The sequence below is a fragment of the Ctenocephalides felis genome, unplaced genomic scaffold (assembly GCF_003426905.1).
Source record: "Ctenocephalides felis isolate EL2017-DRISC unplaced genomic scaffold, ASM342690v1 CF-g0.4_SCAFFOLD_01886, whole genome shotgun sequence".
Taxonomy (NCBI): Eukaryota; Metazoa; Arthropoda; class Insecta; order Siphonaptera; family Pulicidae; genus Ctenocephalides; species Ctenocephalides felis.
In genome coordinates this window covers 125,894,126-125,915,120 of record NW_020538040.1, presented here as the reverse complement: position 1 = coordinate 125,915,120, position 20,995 = coordinate 125,894,126, and the positions used below count along the sequence as shown (strand labels likewise).

The 20,995-nt window shown below is 28.6% G+C and overlaps 1 protein-coding gene across 1 annotated transcript in view; it reads right to left on the bottom strand.

Moving 5' to 3' along the window:
- The window catches only part of LOC113375865 (adenylate kinase isoenzyme 5), a 174,481-nt gene that overhangs the window by 76,644 nt on the left and 76,842 nt on the right, over positions 1-20,995 (bottom strand). The gene's annotated exons all lie outside the window — the stretch shown is intronic.

The following is a 20,995-nucleotide window of genomic DNA, read 5'->3' as shown; positions in this document are numbered from 1 at the left end:
AAAAATGATCATTAGATATATGCACATCAAATTATCAGATATTTTATAGAGATTTAAACAATAAGTATAAATTTTGTTTACATTCTATGGGTTCCGTACCAGTGTTTATCCGTTAGACGGCGACGCGGCGCTTACGCGCTTCGATATTTTCGTCTCTATGCAGTTAAAGCAGTACGATTGCTTTGAAAAAAAATTCAGAATTTCCAAAATATTTCAAAATGAATTTTTCTTCAAAAAGTTTTTTTTAAAAAAAGTGAGTTTTTGTCAAAAATGCAAAGTCTCTCAAAAATCTAATTTTTTCAGAGTAAAAAAAAAATTTTGGTTCGGGAAGTTCAAGCAATTTGCCTTAAGGCACGATGCCATGCGCCCCACTAGTTTCATATGTTATTAGTTATATACAGCAACAGTGTATACGTTTTTCCACTGAATCAGCACATACAGTAATCTAAGCTTACTACAACTAAAAGAACCCGCCTCATAAATAGGATGCGTTCTGATATTTAATCGCAATTCTATAATTAATATTCGACCAGTAACCATATCATATCATATATAAAGATTCAATAATATATATTGTATAATTTAAATATTATAAAGTATTATAATATAACAATTGTATTTGAAATAAAATAAATATTTTTTTTATATAAAACCTACGTTATAAAAATATAACTAGCGCAGTCGGCAGATGACATAACTCAGGCATCTATTGAGGAAACCGTTGATTTCAATCATTTAGAGTTATAAACTAAAAAAAGTGAAAAATTGTGCAAAAAGTGTGAATCAACTGAATCAAAAGAAAATCCGTTATTCACGTAAAGAAGCAGAAGCCACCTCTTGGATGAGTGAGACAATTTAATTATTATTAAGAAGAAAATAAATTGATAGATCCCCTTACCTATCCTTAGAACCGAATCCTAAAAATAAGTAATACAATTTATATTTCGACAAAGATTTCCAAGATTTCCATAAAAGGAAATTACAAAACATTTCAATAAATAATTCCATGTACGAGAGTTAGTTTATGGAAAGTGGTAATGATTCTGAATTAGAAGGTTTAAAAGAAAATTTAAACAAAATGTCTTTACAAATCAATCAACAACGCCAACGTAATTGAATTTCATGCTTTCCAAATTAAATTACCAACCCAACCCAAAAACCCAAAAACGAAAATTTTAATAAAGTCCGGATCAACAAAGTCTTTTATCTGTCCAAAAATAGCAAAACAATATTTTAATAATTTTATTTATGAAGATTCATGTTCAATAAGAAGGAGTAGAAATTTTAAAATCATGTAAAAAATTCAAAGGTATATTTCATAAATCATATGATAAATTAACAATTATAAATCAAGTAAAACATAAAATTCGCACAACAGATGAAATTCCAATTTATACAAAATCTTATCTAATCTAAAAATAATCTTAAAAAAATCCAAACACAGTAATTCACCGTGGTCCTCACCAATTTGGGTAGTTCTTAAAAAATTAGATGCATCAGGTAAAAAGAAATGGAGAATAGTTGTAGACTATCGAAAAATAAATGATAAAACCATTGATGATAAGTACTCTCTTCCAAACGTTTCCGACGTTTTAGATAAATTAGGCCATTGTAATTATTTTTCCACAATAGATTTAGCTTCAGGTTTTCACCAAATCGAAATGAATGAAATTCTTTTTATTCGTCTGTTTGGTCTTATCGTATTATATTTGTCTTCGATATTTTTGAACACAGTTTTGATAATAGAAAAATATGGGTTTAATCTATTCATATATTTTTCTTTTCATGTTTTTATTTAATACTAATAAAAATGTTTTGAAGTCTGAATTTAAATTCTTAATTCGTGGTTTAATTATATAGGTATCTACGTAATGTATAAATGTGTGGTACTTTTCAATTAATTTAGCGTTTTCTAAATCAAATGGAAGAAGTCCAGCTGTACTCAATTCTTGCAATTGTATTTCATTGCTCTTTACTTGTAGAAGATATTGGAGAAGAATTACGTGAGTCAGCAACATTGTTCTCCTGTAAAATTTGTTGTGAATTAATTCGAGGTCTTTTCATATTTGTTTATGAAATGTCAATTGTTTGTCTGCCTGTATGGTTTTGTTTAAATCATCTTGTACGTGTATTGTTTTAAAACGTGGTGCAAGTTTGTCGCGTTGATTGAGTTTTAAATATATACATTACTGTTTTGTTTATACTGTAATGAATAGTGTCGCGTTTCATTATGTGTAGATATCGTATCCTGTTTATTCTTTTGATTATTTTCAAACAATTTATCATACATTAACTGCGTTCGTTTCTTATGATCTTTTAAGTAATTGTTTAAAATTTCAAATTCAAATTTATTTCAAATGGTAATATGATAAATGACCAGAAATTATATCAAAAGATTCTAATTTTGTTACATAATGGATTGAGTTATTATAACCATAAATTGCATAAGTCATTAAATCTAAAATACTTGAATTTTTATTTTCTTGGTTCAATATTCTTAAATGTTCTAAGATTGTTGAATAAAATCTTTCTATAGGACCATTCAAATTTGGGTGCATGAGTCTAATATAATGAATGTTGATTTTGTGTATTTTTAAATATTCTTTTAAGGAGGAAGATTTTAAATCTGCACCATTATCCATAATTAATCATTATTATTTTTACTATCTTTTACTTAACATTTGTAATAATTGGGTATGCTTGAGCATATTTTCAAAAAGTATCAATTATCGCAACGAATTTTTGTTTATGAATTCTTAAAATATCAAAAAAAAAATCGCAAACTTTTGTTTTGGTGGATTTCTATCGTATTTCTGCGTAGCACAATGGAACAGTTATTAATGTAGGTTGTTACATCGATATGTATTGTTGGCCAGTAGTACATTTCTTTAATTCGTATTTCGTTTTCGTTAATGCCACGGTGATTAGTTGAATCTTCGTGAAATGTTTTTATAATCGACTTTTGTTTACTCGTGCCAATTACGTGTTCTCTAATCTCGTTGCACATTACTAATTTAAAAGATGAATGCGTAAAAGTTGAAGATAAGATGTTTATGACATCGGTAATATATTCATTATTATCAATATACATTGCGAAACATTTATTACTCCCAGTAAATTATTTAAATAATTTTATTATTTCATTTTCTATATTTTTGCTGTTAACTTCGATTGTAGTTCTATTTTATTGAATATCTTTTGTAGTTTTGGTTTCGTTGGATTCGTATTTACGATTTTAATTATTATTGATTATCATAATAATTAATTGGTTTTGGCGAAATAGGAATATTTAAAATTGGATTTTCGTGGGATCGTTACGCTGCGGAAAGTTCTAGCATATTTGCCTTAAGGGTTTACACCACTGTAGCAGCCAAAAAACGTATGTTTTTGCCATTTTTTTTCGGGCGGGAAGAAGAAGAAGTAATAAAATCATGATATTAAAGATAGTTATTTATTGTGCTTTATAGTAATAAAATAAAATATAATTGTAAGAAAAAAATTAAAAACGTCAGTAGTCGGTAGCGTAAGCGGTCGTCGAGCCGCGTCGAGCCAAAAAACGTATGTTTTTGCCATTTTTTTTCGGGCGGAAGAAGAAGTAATAAAATCATGATATTAAAGATAGTTATTTATTGTGCTTTATAGTAATAAAATAAAATATAATTGTAAGAAAAAAATTAAAAACGTCAGTAGTCGGTAGCGTAAGCGGTCGTCGAGCCGCGTCAAATCCGCAGAACGCAAAAATAACTACAACAACTTTAAGTTTTTCCATTCGAATTGCACTGATCATCTATTGGTTAAAAATGCTTTTACAGTTAATTTATACAATTAAATGTTCATATTAGTATATTCAAGATCATACATGTTGTAACTTTGCTTTATAATGTTTTTTTGTTAATTGGAGCGTTGTCGGTTCGTACCAATTCGACGCGCAAGAAAAAGCTCATAATTAACTTCCCGAAGGAGACGTTTATGTTTTTATCCAAAAATTCGATTCGCTAATTTTATGTTTTTTCGACGTTTCAAGCCATTCTGAATCGAATGAGACCAAATTTGGAAAAAGTATGTGTGTGTGTGTGAACAGATTTTTTGCCGTAAATCGAAGTTTCTCAAAAACAGCTGGCCCAAATTCAAAAATTTAAAAGCCATTCGATGTATCTCGATGAGAACTAGCGTTTCTCAGTTTTGTGTGACGATCGGCAGAGCCGTTTCTTTGTAAATCGCAGAAAAGTGAAAAGTTTTTCGTCCACGTTTTAGCGCGCAATTCTGAATCGATTTTGAAAATTCAAAAACCGTTCGATAGATTGGTTGGGAATCGACCTGATTAGTTTTTGGTGAAGATCGGCCGGACCGTTTCTTGTAATAAAGTGTTAAAAAATTTTTTCTCGATTTTTATGAATTTTTTCTAATGGTACCATAGTCTTATAGATCATACTAAAATATTACGGCCCTACGACAAGTCCGCAAACTTTGCAAAAATTAGTATCGTTTTTCTGACGTTTGACAAAATTAGAACTTTCATCGACGGTTGCTCAAAAACGCCTGAACCGATTTCAAACATTTAAAAGCCAATCGATGTATTTCGATGTGAATGATTTTTTCTCAGTTCTCCGAAGCGATCGGCTAAGCCGTTTTTTTGTAATTTGGAAAAAAGTGTTAAACTTTTCGTCCACATTTAAGCTCATACTACCGAATAGATTTTAAAAAATCAAAAACTGTTCGAAAGATATAAGTTTGGAATGATACTGATTAGTTTTAGGTGAATATCTAAGGATCCGTTTTCTTGTAATTAACTGTTGAAAAAAAATTTAAGCCGATTTTTATGGAACTATTTTGGCGATATATATCATGGTCTTATAGAACTTACTGAAATATTACGCCCTTACGGCAAATAGTTTAATTTTAAATATTCATCAAAGTTTGAGAAGATGAGTAGTTTTTTTGACGCTTGTGAAAATTGAAATTAGACGATTTACTTGGTATAATGATAAAGTACTTGGTTTTAATGAACATACTAAACCATTAAAGTCCTACGGAAACGGGTTCAATTATAAAAATTATTGATTTGTAAAAATTTGCTTTTAGAAAATACCCTGAGTTAACGTGTTCGCTCGTTTTCAATTATGTGTAATAAATCCACTCGGAATACTTTTAATCACTCATAAATTAATTTATTTTTTATTGATTAAGTCTATTATTTATACATATCGGGAAGTTCATGTAACTTGCCTCAAGGCAAAACACCAATATCAAATAGTTAGTATATTTTTTATAACGTAGGTCTTATATAAAAAAAAATTATTTCATTTCAAATACAATTGTTATATTATGTTATAATACTTTATAATATTTAAATTATACATATAATTATTGTATCTTTATTATAGAATCTATTATTGTATATAATTAGAGAATCCCGATTAAATATCAGAACGCATCCTATTTATAAGGCGGCTTCTTTAAGTTGCAGTACACTTAGATTACAGTATGAGCTGATTCAGTGGAAAAATGTATAATACACTATTGCTGTATATATAAATCCTCCGGCCTTAGAAAAGTACTCTGAAGCTTAAAGTTAGTTATATTTTTATAACGTAGGTTTGTATAAAAAAAATATTATTTCAATTATACAATTTTTATATTATATTATAATACTTTATAATATTCGAAATATACAATATATTTAATATATTTATTTATGTATCTTAATATATGTGATACAATTACTGGATGAGTTTTAATTAGTGAATCCCATTTGAATGTCAAAACACTTCCTATTTATAGGGCGTTGTTTAGGTTGCATTACACATAGATTATAGTACGTGCTGATTCAGCGGATGATGTATATATGGTATTGCGTATATAAATCCTCCGGCCTTAGAGAAAAACTCTGGGGGTAAATGTTGGTGGTTCGGCGGCTGCTTCTTGTGGCGGCTGCTCTTCATGATTGATTTGCAGGAGTTTCTTTCTGCGTCTTTGAATCATACATTTTACTAGAATATAGGTAATAATGGTTATGATTAATATTGTAGTAATCGAGATATATGGAACGTTGTGGCTGGTAGTTGCATTTTTCATGTAGACGTTCTTTATTTGTCTTGTTCTTCTTTTAATTTTGAGAGTTCTTCAACTTGAATGCTCTTGATTTGCAATGGCTCAGGTGTGGTGTCATTGGTGTAATTTAAGTTAAATCTTGGGATTAGGATTGGTTTTCCTTGTATCGAAGATTTTATATTTTGATAATATCTTCTGTTTATAGTAAATTTACAATTTTGTGGTAAATTTAAAATATAATTTCCTTTAATAAATTTTGATTCATGCTGTTCATCACAGTCAAAATCTATTTTTGAGTTGTTGATTAACAATAATATATAATGAGCGTCATTGATTTTTTCTATAATGTTGTGTGTTAGAGTTATGAGGGTTTGTTTACAACTTTGTAGGCGTTCGTCTTCCCAGTTTATTAGTTTTATTGTGCATTCATCATTGTTTTCAAAAATGTGATTCATTTTGCAAAAGTATAAATTTGAGACAAGTCTGCATTCGTCTTCTTCTTGAAATTGATAGTTCTTCGTTCCAAGTGTGAGGAAGGAATTTGGGGGGATGATTATTTTATTATCAGGATTTGGTATTGGGTATAATTTATAATGTTTGAACATTTCAGGTAGGGTTATTGGAAATTTTATAAGAAATACAATTTTTCGCTTGAATAATAATATTGTACATTAAGTAACTCATAATATTTGTGAATATTGGTTTCATCCATGGAAAAAGGTAGTGTATTCTGTTTGTATAGATCTTTAATATTCTTGATCATATAAGTCAGGATTTCTAATTTGATAAAAGAATTGAACTAAGTTAACTCTTGCTAAATCTAGGGATATTTCTAAGTCGTTTAAAATATTGGTTAGTATGATTAAATTATAACTCATTTGTTCTAAAGTATCTTTGGCTAAGAAATATTCATTATGGCTAAAGCTACTATATTTGAGAACATCATTCATATCCTTGAGTTTCTTATTTAAAATTAATTCATTTTGCTTAATATTAGATATGTATCGTTAAAATATTTGATTAACTTCTTATTAATAGTTATTTGTTTGTTCAAGGTGTTTGCTAATTTATTTTCATTACCTTGAAGTATTTTTATTGATTCGTCATATCTTTTACCATCTTCTGCATCTAAGTTTCCTGTAATTCCGTTTATTAAACTTCCTAAACCGTCTATTAAACTTCGTTTAATTCGTCTATTCGGTCTAATCGTATTATATTTGTCTTCGATGTTTTTGAACATTGTTTTGATAATAGAAAAATATGGATTTAATCTATTCATATATTCTTTATGTTTTTTTATTTAATACTAATAAAAATGTATTAAAATCTGAATTCAAATTATTAATTTGTGATTTGGTCGGTATCTACGTAATGTATAAATGTGTGATATTTCTCAATTAATTTTGCGTTTCCTAATTCAAATGGAAGAAGTCCAGCTGTGTTTAGATCTTGCAATTCTATTTTATTGCTGTTTACTTGTAGAAGGAATTGGAGAAGAATTACGTGAGTCAGCAACATCTTTGTCCTGTAAAATTTGTTGCGTATTAGTTCTCGGTCTTTTCATATCTTGTTTATGAAATGTTAATTGTTTATCCGTCAGTAAAGTTTTGTTTAAATCATCTTGGACGTGTATTGTTTTGAAACGTGGTGCTAGTTTGTCGCGTGTATTTATTTTTAAATATGCATTACTGTTTTGTTTATATTGCAATGGATCGTGTCGTCTTTCATTATGTTTAGATATCGTGTGTTGTTTATTCTTTTGATTATTTTCAAATAATTTGTCATACATTAATTGCGTTCGTTTCTTATGATCATTTAAGTAATTTGTTAAAATTTCATATTCTAAATCTATTTCAAATGGTGATCTTGTTAATAGATGACCAGAAATTATATCAAAAGGTTTTAATTTTGTTACAGAATGAATTGAATTATTGTATCCATAAATTGCATAAATCATTAAATCTAAAATGCTTGAATTTTTATTTCTTGATTTAATATTCTTAAATGTTCTAAGATTGTTGAATGGAATCTTTCTATAGAACCGTTTGAATTTGGATGCATGGGTGTAATATAATGAATATTGATTTTGTGAATTTTTAAATATTCTTGTAAGGAAGAAAATTTTAAATCTGTACCATTATGCATAATTATTGTATCTGGTACTCCATGATGTGAAATAAAAATCATTATTACTCTTATAATATTTTGTGTAACGTTTGTAACTATCGGATACGCTTGTGCATATTTTAAAAAAGTATCGATTATTGTAACGAATTTTTGTTTACGGATTGTTAAAATATCCATATGTAATATTTGAAAAGTTATATTTTGTTTAGGCGGGTTTCTATCGTATTTTTGTGTAGCACATATTGAACAATTATTAATGTAAGTTGTTACATCAATATGTATTGTTGGCCAGTAGTACTTTTCTTTAATACGTATTTCATTTTCATTAATGCCTCTGTGATTAGTTTAATTTTCGTGAAAATTCTTTATAATCGACTTTTGTTTATTTGTGTCAATTACGTCTTCTCTAATCTCGTTGCATATTACTAATTTAAAAGATGAATGTGTGAAAGTTGAAGTTAAGATTTTTATGATATCGGTAATATATTCATTATTATCAATATACATATATATATCATTGCAAAAGATTTATTACTTGTGGTAAATTCTTTAAATAATTTTATTATATCTTTTTCTAAATTTTTGCTGTTAACTTCCACTGTAGTTCTGTTTTTGTTAAATATTTTTTGTAATTTCGGTTTTGTCGGATTTGTATTTACGATTTTAATTATTATTTGGTTATTATAATAATTAATTGGTTTTGGTGAAATAGGTATATTTAAAATTGGATCTTCGCGTGATGTATGGATTGTAACGTCATCATTTTCATTGACTTCGTTATCTCCTAACACTTCATTTATTATCGAATCTAATTCGTCGATATCTGGTAATTCATTTTCTAAAAAATCGTTTATTGTTTCGTAAAACTTTGGGCATGATCAATTAGTCAACATTTTTGTTTGATCTGGTGAAAATTTCAATGAATCTCTTTTTTTTTCTATATTTATAATTTTTGAAATTTGAAATTAGTGGATTACTGTGTTGGATTATTTGTTGTTCTAACATATCGTTTATCTGTTTTTCACTTCTTCGCGATGTACATGAGGATATCGATAAGATTTTGTATATATTGGAATTTCATCTGTTGTACGAATTTTATGTTTTACTTGATTTGTAAAGGTTAATTTATCATTTGGTTTATGAAATATATCTTTGAATTTTCTACATAATTTTAAAATTTTATTCTTTCTTCGTTGTTCATGTGATTTGTTCGAATTAAATTTTCTATATCGGAATAATTTATTTTATTGTCGATTTCTTTAGTATAAAAGTTATGTAGTTCAATTTGATTTGTTAATTCTACATCGATTGGTTTTGTTAAAGTTAGATTTATTTCATTATCATTTAAATTATGTATTTCGACGATGGCTTCAAAATTTTGTGATAGTGTAATTGTTTCTGGGATAAAACAATTAGGAAAATATTGTTGTTTTACTAAATTTCTCCTTCTTTGATATTTACTGGAATTTTATATTTTTTAATACACTTATTAGGAATATTTGGTCAAAAATTATTTTCTGGGCTTTTTAGATAATGTAACTTTAAATTTACGTTTGGTAATATTAGTAATTCGTTGTTTAAATCTTTCATTGCTTTTAATTTTCTTAAATTGTCTATTCCTAATAAACCATTAAATGTTTCATGAAAAACTGAATAAATGAAAAGAAAGATATTCATTAGCTTTGAATTCTTTAAATGCAGGAATTTTACAAGCAAATTTTTCTTTGTAGGATGCAAGTGCTGTTCTTATTGTACATACATCTTCGTAAATAAAATTATTAAAATATTGTTTTGCTAAATTTGGACATATAAAAGATTTGTTGATCCGGAGTCTATTAATATTTTCATTTTAGGATTTTCAATACTTATGTAAGGTAATTCGTTTTCGAAAGCATGAAATTCAATTACGTTGGCGTTATTGATTGGTCGATAAAATAAAAATTTTCGTTTTGTTCGTTTTGTTCGTTTTGTTCGTTTTCTGTGTTTATTGAAGATTGTTCGTCATTTGTGTCTTCTATATTGAAAAATCTATTTTGTCTGTCAGGAGTTCTTCTAGTAGAGGAACTACTAATAGTTGAAACACCACTCATCGGTTCCCAGTCAGTACGTTGTATTGGTCTCGGATATTGCTGATTAACGTTATTATTTCTGTTATTTGGATTTTGTTGTTGTTGTAAATTATTAATAAAATTTCGTTGATTGAATTGAGATGGATGACTTCCATTAGAATGATAATTATTATGTTGTTGTCTATTTTGATTTGAGTTATTTCTAGGAAAATTTCGATTTTGTTTTGATTTTGATTTCGATTTTGGTTTCGATTTTGATTTTGGTTTCGATTTTGATTTTGGTTTTGTTGAGAAAAATTATTATTATTTCTATTGTGTTGTTTGAAATGCTTGTTATTATTTTGCATTGGGTTTTGAAAATTGAAATTATTACTTCTGATATGATTTATATTATCATCTTTTGAAATTATTCGTAGAGCTTCGCTTAAAGAACAAACTTCGCGGCTTCTTAATATTGTACTATATGGTTGTTTTACGTGAGCTATGAAAACTGCTAAAGCACTTTTTTGGAATCTATCGCATCTGTCATTTAAGATATCTGGATTTGTCATGTGAAGGCATGAGTAACTATTAAAAATACTTATTAGCTGTTCAAACCTTTCGTAAAATTCATATACCGTTTCATTTGGTCCTTGACGCATATTGTGTAGATCGAAACATATAGATGTATCATCTCGTTGGTCATTGAATTTAGTGATTAAAACTGTTATTACGTCGTCTATTTCTCTTGCATTCGCAATTTCTACCGCTAGTTTTGCTTTGTCGTACAATTTTGTTAAAATCGCGCTTCGTATTATTTCATTTTGAATACACGATGTATTCGCCCTGTCATAATATCTGTTTTTGATTTCCCTTACTCTAGTTATAAAAGAATTTAATTCTGAAGGATTACCTCCGTAATATGGAATTGTATCAATCAGAACATGATCAAATTTTGGTACGTTTTGTAAAGACATTTTGTTTAATTCTTTTGTCAAACTTTCTAATTCAGAATCGTTACCACTTTCCATAAACTAACTCTCGTACATGGAATTATTTATTGAAATTACTACTCAAACGAAAGAATTGTATTTCTTATAAAATTTCCCATAACCTTACCCGAAATATTCAAACATTATAAATTGTATCCAATACCAAATTCCGATATTAAAATTGTTATTCCCCCAAAATCCTTCCTCATACTTGGAACAAAAAACTATCAATTTTAAGAAGAAGACGAATGTAAACTTGTCTCGAATTCATACTTTTGCGAAACAAAGAATGTTTTTGAAAACAACGACAAATGCGCAATAAAATTAATAAACAGGGAAGAAAAACGCTTACAAAAATGTAAACAAACCCTAGTAACTCTAATACATAACATCATAGAAAAAATCAATGATGCTCACTATATATTATTATTAATCAACAATTCAAAAATACTTTTTGATTGTAATGAACAACAAGAATCAAAATTTATCAAAGGCAATTATACTCTGAATTTACCACATGATTGTAAATTCATTATGAACGGAAGATATTACCAAAATATAAAATCGTCAATACAAGGAAAAATTTTAATTCAAAGATTTAAATTAAATTACACCAACGACACAACATCTGAGCCATTACAGATCAAGAGCATTCAAGTCGAAGAACTTTCAAGAATAAAAGAAGAACAAGACCAAATAAAGAACGTCTATATGAAGAATGCAATTATCAATCATAATCATTGTTACTTATATTTTAGTGAAATGTATAATTCAAAGACGAAGAAAGAAGCTCCTAGAAATCAAACATGAAGAGGAACCTCCTCAAGAAGCAGCCGCCAAATCACCAACTTTAAGCTTCAGAGTACTTTTCTAAGGCCGGAGGATTTATCTAAGTGTACTGCAACTTAAAGAAGCCGCCTTATAAATAGGATGCGTTCTGATATTTAATCGAAATTCTCTAATTAATATTCAACCAGTAACCATATCATATCATATATAAAGATACAATAATATATATTGTATAATTTAAATATTATAAAGTATTATAACATAATATAGCAATTGTTTTTGAAATGAAATCAATATTTTTTTTTATAAAACCTACGTTATAAAAATATAACTAATTATGAGCTTTTTCCCATGCGCGTCGGGCTGCCACGAACCGACACAGCTCCAACATATTAACAAAGAACATTATAAAGCAAAATTACAATCATCTTGAAAGTATTAATATATGTTATTATTGAACATTTATATTGTATAAATAAGCCATTAAAGCATTTTTAACCAATCGATGATCAGTGCAATTTGAATGGAAAAAAATAAAATTGCTGTAGTTATTTTGCGTGCCGCGGATTTGACGCGGCTCGCCGAAATGGCTGTGGTACCGCCGCTTTTAATTTTTTTTTACAATTATATTTTATTTTATTACTTTAGAGTACAATAAATATTTATCTTTAATATCATAATATTATTACTTTTTCTTCCGCCCGAAAAAAATGGCAAAATCATACGTTTTTTTGGCTGCTACCCCTTAAGGCAAATATGCTAGAACTTCCCGCAGCGTAACGAAATGTTCGAGGAGTATTAAATGTTTTCAAATAGATTATTATAATGTTACATTATCTAATATTTATTTATAAGAATTGTATAAACTGAATTACAAAGTTAAAATTATTTATTTAAAGTATGTAAGTGAGCTTTAGAACTTCAGCTAGAATTAAAATTATAATTAAAATTATTTTTGATATACAAAAAAATTTTTTTGAAAAAAGAAATTTTGAAAAAAAATTTGTGACAAATAATTTTTTTAAAGCAATTATTTTGTCAAAACAAGCAGAAAGTTTTTTAAATCATTCAAATTGGATGCCTAGTCCTCTCAAAATCTGCCATTTTTTGCACATTTAGCGTATTATTTTCTGTATTTCCGAAACGGCTGGACCTGCTTGTGCCAAAAACTAATCACCACTTTGCATTATTTTCATAATTTTTCATAATCACCACTTTTCATTATTACGAATTTTGCACTCTTTTCTTCCTATCTCGGCAACGGCTCAACCGACCTTTTCCAAAAACTAATCAACACTAACTCCCATCGGTAGGAATCGAATACCTCTGAAACATGAAGATATGCAAACATTTTCATTTTAGGTTTTTCGACGGTTACAATAACTTACTCTGCAGGATGTTAAAAATATTATAAATTTTCAGATTTGACAAAAAACACAGTGCGCCTTTGTATCTTATTTATTTATTTGAAACAATTAATGTACTATCTCATATATTCAAAATTAATATTTTTGGTGATATTATCAAATTTATAAAAAAAATATAATGATAGGGTAGAGCAGGGCTAAAAGCTCCTCAGATAAAAAGGTCTACCACCGAATTTTTTTTTAACAACAATTCATAATCATCTTGATTCTGGCGACTTACTTGATTCTATCGGGAAAATAACAGCGATGTTATAAAATCCATAACAAAAGTATTTTCTTTCGTTGTTTGTTTTTATGGCCGTGCGCATTGTTGCTTAGTTTACGTAATATAATTACCAAGTCTACGTTATTGAATTGTTTTATAAGATGTACTGTTAATTTTTAATTAGATTAAAAAGTTTTTTAAATAACCTGCATAGAAGCTTGCACGTGAATGTGGTAAAAAGAATCAACACCCCTTTATAGCGGCAAAGATGTATTGTAAACAATGAATAATAGTATATAAAAAAATAAGTTAAGAAAAATTACAAGAGATAAATTAAATAAATGATTATTCTAATTCTGCTGATAAATATTTCTGACGAAATACAAGATCAAGGTAACCTACAATGTAAAAAATGCACCCACGAAATTTATATTTTGCATTGGTTGAATAATGCAGCTATTATTTTGTAAATATCATTTAATATTATTTAATATTAATTTAACTATCTACCCGTCCCATATGACCCATAATGAGGTAAAAAAGACCAGGTGACAATTGAAAACCAGCAAAAAATAAACACATTTCTACAATGACGAATTAGCTGGGAGTTCTACTGAACAAAGTCAGATAGTTGTCTGTTTGATATATGTTATGTATGTCCATATTATTGGTTTAGTTTGCACAATAAAATTGCTCAATGTCAAATTGGACCTTTGTGTCCCGCCCTACACTGTACATCAACTTACTAGTTTTATTGATAACTAGCTGTACCCATTCACGCTTTGCCATGATTTAGTTTAAAATAAAAAGTTGAACAAAGATGTGTATTTGTTAACTTCCCGTAGGGTAAGTTATAGTAATCGTCCAAAAATCGAAATCAAAAATTTTTACATTTCTCGACGTTTTGAAGGTTTCTGAACATTTTGGCATACCTCAGAAAAAATGGATGTGTGTGTGTGTGTGTGTGTGTGTGTTTTGTATGTCCGCGTTTTTTCGTCCACGTTTTCGGGCGCACGGATCAACCGATTTGAATGGTTTAAAAAACATTCGATTCCTATTGATAGGGAGATGTGCTGATTAGTTTTTGGCAAAGGCAGGTCCAGCCGTTACGGAGATATGGAGCAAAGAGTGCAAAAAATAGAAAGCGAGTTTTTGAGAGAACGGATCAACCGATTTGAATGGTTTAAAAAACATTCGATTCCTATTGATAGGGAGATGTGCTGATTAGTTTTTGGCAAAGGTAGGCCCAGGGGTTTCGGAGATACAGAGCTAAATTTAAAAAAAATGGCTGTTTTTGAGAGAACTAAGCGTCCGATTTAAATGATTCAAAGAACTTTCTGCTTTTTTCAACAAAATAATTGATTTTGGAAAAAAAAATTTTTGTTTCTAATTTTTTTTCAAAAATTTTTTTTTGTAATTTTGGATTAAAAATTCAAAAAATCACCCAAGCTAAGCACAGTCTAAGCGCCACTCTGGTACAAATGTTTACCCAAGTGCGTTTAGACTGTTTGTGTACTGGAGCACTTTTCCAATTTTGTGAAAATTATTGAAAAATGTGAAAATGCCGCCAAGATGAGCACAGTATAAGTGAAAATGTCGCACAGAATTATTTGCAAATGCGTTTAGACTGTGACTATGCCGGAGCACTTTTTCAATTTTGTGTAAATTTGGCAACTATTTTTTTTTTTTGAATTTGATTCGAAATGAAATGACGATTGTTAATGTTCTGGAGATGATAAATTGATTTATTTATAATTAACTTTCCATAGGGTAAGTAATCGCAAAAAATCGAAAATGAAAATTTTTATATATCTTTTACGTTTCAGAGGTTTCTGAATATGTTGGCATACCTTGGAGAAAATTGATGTATGTGTGTGTGTGTGTGTGCGTGCATGTGTGTGTGTTCGGATACAAATTTTCGTCGGGAACACGGATTTCGGGAACACGGACGAAGCAATTTGAATAATTCAAAAAATATTCTAGCCGTTCCGAAGATATGGGGCAAAAAGGGCCAAAAACGGTAACTCAGTTTTTAAGAGATTTGTATAGTTCAAAAAACATTTTACTTGTATTAACAAGATGAAGATTTGATCAAATTTTCATGAAGATAGGTCTAGCGGTTTCAGAGATCTAGTAAAAAACTAAAAAAAAAAATAACATTTGGCGGTCAACAATAATCATTAGACATTAGACATATGCATATCAAATTATCAGATATTTTATTGAGATTTTAACAATAAGTATAAGTTTTGTTTACATTCCTATAGGTTCCGTACCAATGTTTTTCCGTTAGACAGCGACGCGGCGCTTACGCGCTTTATATTTTGTCTCTATGCTGTTAAAGCAGTACGATTGCTTTGAAAAAAAGTTCAGATCTTCCAAAATATATCAAAATGAAGATAACATTTTTTCCAAAAAAAAATTTTTATAAAAAAAATTGTTTAAATTTTTTTTTTAAAAAAAAATTTTTTTTCAAAAAAAGTAATTTTTTGTCCAATTTCAAATTTCTAAAAAATCTTATTTTTTCGAAGTAAAATTTTTTGCAAAAATGTTAATCGTTTTTAAAAAAATAATAATTTTTGGTACGGGAAGTTCCAGAAATTTGCCTTAAGGCACGATGCCTTAATTGCCTTAAGACAGAATTCCACTTACAGCTAGTTACATTTAGTTTAACATTACTACTATCTGTTCAACAATTTACCTATTCAACAATTTGTCTACAAATTTACTTAAAAACTTGTTAATCAATCTACCATTTTACATATCCTCCAATTTACCTGACCACCAGCTATCCAACAAATTACCTTTTCGCCAATTTACTTGTCTACCAATTCACCTGTCATTCAATTTACCTATCTACCAATTTACCTATAGACCTGTATATCAATACACGATTTTACCTGTCAACTAATTTCTGTTTTCCAATTTACCTGTCATCCCGTTCTAAATGTCTACCAATTAACCCGTTCAATAATTTACCTGTTGAACAATTAACCTGTTTATCAATTTGTCTACTAATTTAGTTATCAACCTGTTTATCAATCTACCATTTTACCAGCCTACAAATTAACCTGTCATCCCGTTCTACATGTCTACCAATTAACCTGTTAACGTGTTTTTTCGTCTGCATATTTATCTATCTATCAGTTCTTCTCTCTACCATTTTACATATATTCCAATTTACCTGTCCACCAGTTTACCTTTATAAACTCTCTAATTAACCTTATTTATCTACGTATTATAAAAAAAATAAAGCTCGAATTGATTCTACGTTTTAGTTAGAAAACTTTTGTATGTGAAAAAGAAAAGGTCTGTTTTTAGGGTTTTCCCGGCAATTATTCGATTTTTTCTCGCCGTAAGAACCATCCTTGGGCTTAAACGAACATTTTAAAAAAGAATTGGTCAAATTGGTTTAGGCGTTGTTGAGTTATGCGCTTACCAACACATTTTGCGATCCATTTTTATATATAAGATTCCAATCCCTTAACACACATTAATACCATATTCAAAAGACAATATCCAATCACATATAAAAGTATACAATTACCATAATGCATAAAATATAATATTACGTCTAATATGCCGGATAAAAGTTAATGATGAATGTAATCAAAATTGTAAGCTCGTCCTGTTTTCCTTGTCACTGTTTTATATTTAATACAAATCAGATTAAACATAGTGATCAAGAAAGTCAATCATTTTGATAATAGGATGACAATTTTCCATTACAGAATTAGTTTGATTTGTTATATTGATATATTCTGAATAAAATATATATCATATCATTTTCGTTTTTTTGTGCGATTACTACCACTTACCCTACGGGAAGTTAAAAAGTAAACTAGTGATTCATAGCATCCCGTACCAAAAACTAGATTTTTTAATAAAAAAGCTTAAAAATTTTGAGAAACAAATAGATTTTTGAGAACTGAACTTTTTTATAAGATTCGACTTTTTGAACATTTTTATTCATAACTTTTTGAACATTTTAAACTTTTTTAAAAGCAATCTCGCTGCATTAGCGGATGACCCGTGTTCTCAAAATCGTGAACGAAAAATTGTTTCTGCATTTACACACACATACATACATACATGCATATATACATACACACACATACATCAATTTTCATAAGGTATACCAGAAAGTTTTGAAACGAAAAAATATAAAAAAATATTTACGATTTTTTTGCGATTACTATAACTTACCCTACGGGAAGTTAAAATTAGTAAAACACATTCGCAAATGACAGTTGTAAAAATCAATTTACTTACAATTTATATTTAAATGCTGTTGAAAAGTTAAAATTCTACGTGAGCATTGTAATGTCAGCATTATTGTTGCCTGATAGCCATTGATGGTTTATGCACAAAATTAAATTAATAGATTAAATATTTTCATCAATAATATAAACCAATTTTTAAACAAACAGATTCTCCAAGATAATGGAATATAAAAAAATAATAAAACATAGATTACTTAATTTTCTCATTCAAAAAATTGACAATTATCAATATAATTTTATGCTGCCATCAAATACAGTAGCAATATCTATTGACTTAAAGGAAGCTTCTAAGCTTCTAATACAGTGGATAACAATATATTAATTATTAAACTAATAGAGCTGGGATTAGAAGATTTGTCACTTCATTCACGTCATTTTGAAGAGTGTCCATAACCTGGACCTGCCATCCCAAAATATAATCAGTTTTTTATCTTGCCAATACAAGTAAAATGTTTTTTGAGTTATTAAAATCGGACGCTCCGTTTTCTTAAAAACTGAGTTACCGTTTTGTCACTTTTTGCCCCGTATCTTGAAATGGCTAGACCTCGAATTGTTTTTTGAATTATTCAAATCGAAATTTTGTATCGACGAAAATTTGTATCCGCATACACACACATACACCCAAGTAAAGTATATATTGAGCTTCCGATTGATATCAAGATGACCAGTAATGACAATAATTTGAAAAGAAAAACTAGTGGGGTGCATGGCATCGTGCCTTAAGGCAAATTGCTGGAACTTCCCATACCGCAATTAAAAATATTAGTACGGAATCCAAAAAAAATTACACAAAATGTGTACACATTATGAAAGACTCTATAAAATATCTGATAATTTGATGGGCATAAGTTGAATAAAAAATTTTAACCATCAAATGACATTTATTTAACTTATTTTTATTGAGAGTTTATAACCGCTGGACCTGCCTTCCCAAATATTTAATCAGATCTTTATCTCGTTCAATACAAGTAAAATGTTTTTTGAGTTATTAACATCGGACGCTCCTTTCTCTTAAAAACTGAGTTACCGTTTTTGGCACTTTTTGCCCCGTATCTTTGGAACGACTAAACCTGCCATCGCCAAAAACTAATCCGCGCGTATTCTTATCAATACGAATCGACTGTTTTTTTAATTATTCAAATCGGTTGATCTGTGTTCCCGAAATCGTCGACGAAAATTTGTATCCGCACACACACATCCATCCATTATTTATAAGGTATGCCAAAATGTTCAGAAACCTCTGAAACGTAAAGATATATACAAATTTTCATTTTCGATTTTTTTGTGGTTACTATAACTTACCCTACGGTTAAAAAATGAACAAGGCAGTAAGTTAGTCATATTATAAATACTAAAATTGCATATAGATTGTTTTTTAAACTTATGCATGTCATATTAATAAGAAAAATGTAATTTAGAATTTATAATTACCAAAACACAACTAATAATGTATGCAATAGATTGGATATATATATATATATATATATATATATATATATATATATATATTATATATTTAAAAACTGAGGCATTCCGTTTAATTTATTACACTAATCCTAACGTGAGTGAAACCTATTAATTCGCGTCAACTGATAAACAGAAGTTCGTTTCTTGAAGTACGATCTAGTATTTGCTTTTATAATTACTTGGTACGATAAGTAATTATTTCAGCACTCATTATGCAATTAAAATTCTTTTTAACAAATAAACCATTTTTTCATATAATTCAAGTCATATAATTGTACACACAACAATGTAGTCGGCAATAGCATAATTTGCAGTAGAAGTTTTGTCAATGTAGACGACAGAGGTTAAAGAACTTACTTGGAGCTTGATGGATGATGAAAAGAAATGAAAAAAGTAAAAGTAAACGTGGCTAAAATATAAGGGTGTATAACTCTCGTGTGTCAGTCAACTAATAATGTATACAACAGAAATAATATATAGTGCTTGAATATTTCGTACAGAAAAAAAGTTCAAGTTAAAACATAACTAGTGGGGTGTATGCCATCGTGCCTTAAGGCAAATTGCTGGAACTTTCTGTACCGTAACGAAATGTTCGAGGAATATTGAATGTTTTCAAATAGATTATTATAAATATTGTAACATTGTATAATATTTATAAGAATTATATAAACTGAATTGCAAAGTTGAAATTATTTGTTTAAAGTATATAAGAACTTTAGTCAGAATTTATTTATTTCACAAAAAAAATTATTTTTCAAAAAATAATTATTACAAAATTTTGAAACAATTTTTTTTTTCTAAATCAATTTTTTTGTTAAAACAAGCTAAAAGTTCTTTGAATAGTTTAAATCGGACGCTTAGTCCTCTCAAAAACTGTCATTTTTTGCACATTTAGCTCTGTATCTTCGAAATGGCTGGGCCTGCCTTTACCAAAAACTAATAACCACTTCTCCCAATCATTGCTAATTGAATGTTTCTAGATCATTCAAATCGGACAATTCAAACCGTTCTCTCAAAAACTCGATTTCTATTTTCCGCACTCTTTGCTGTTTATCTCCGTAACTGCTGGACCTGCTTCTGCCAAAAACTAATCAGCATATCTCCTTATCAATAGGAATCGAATGCTTTTTGAACCATTCAATTCGGTTGATCCGTGCGCCCGAAAACGTGAAAGAAAATGCGGACACACAAAACGCACACACATTCATTTTTTCTGAGGTATGCCAAAACGTTCAGAAACCTTCATAATGTCAAGAAATGCAAAAATTTTCAATTTAGATTTTTGAACGATTACAATAACTTACCCTAAGGGAAGTTAAAAAGTAAAAGCTATCATTATAATAAAATTCAAATCTAAAGTTACTAGATAAAAGAGTCATTTTGCTTTAAGATAGAATTTGATTTTTGATATTTCATTTTGAAAATAGTTTTTTGTTATTTAGTCAAACAGATACAAAATATACATGTATGTAAAAATATTAAGTTATAGTCGGATTCAAAGGGTCCAATTAAACTTTTACCAATTATTCTCTGCAAACCAAACTAATTTCATCAAACCAATTACCCATGGGGTAGAGCGGCTCAAAGTTCCGTGGGTAAAAATGTC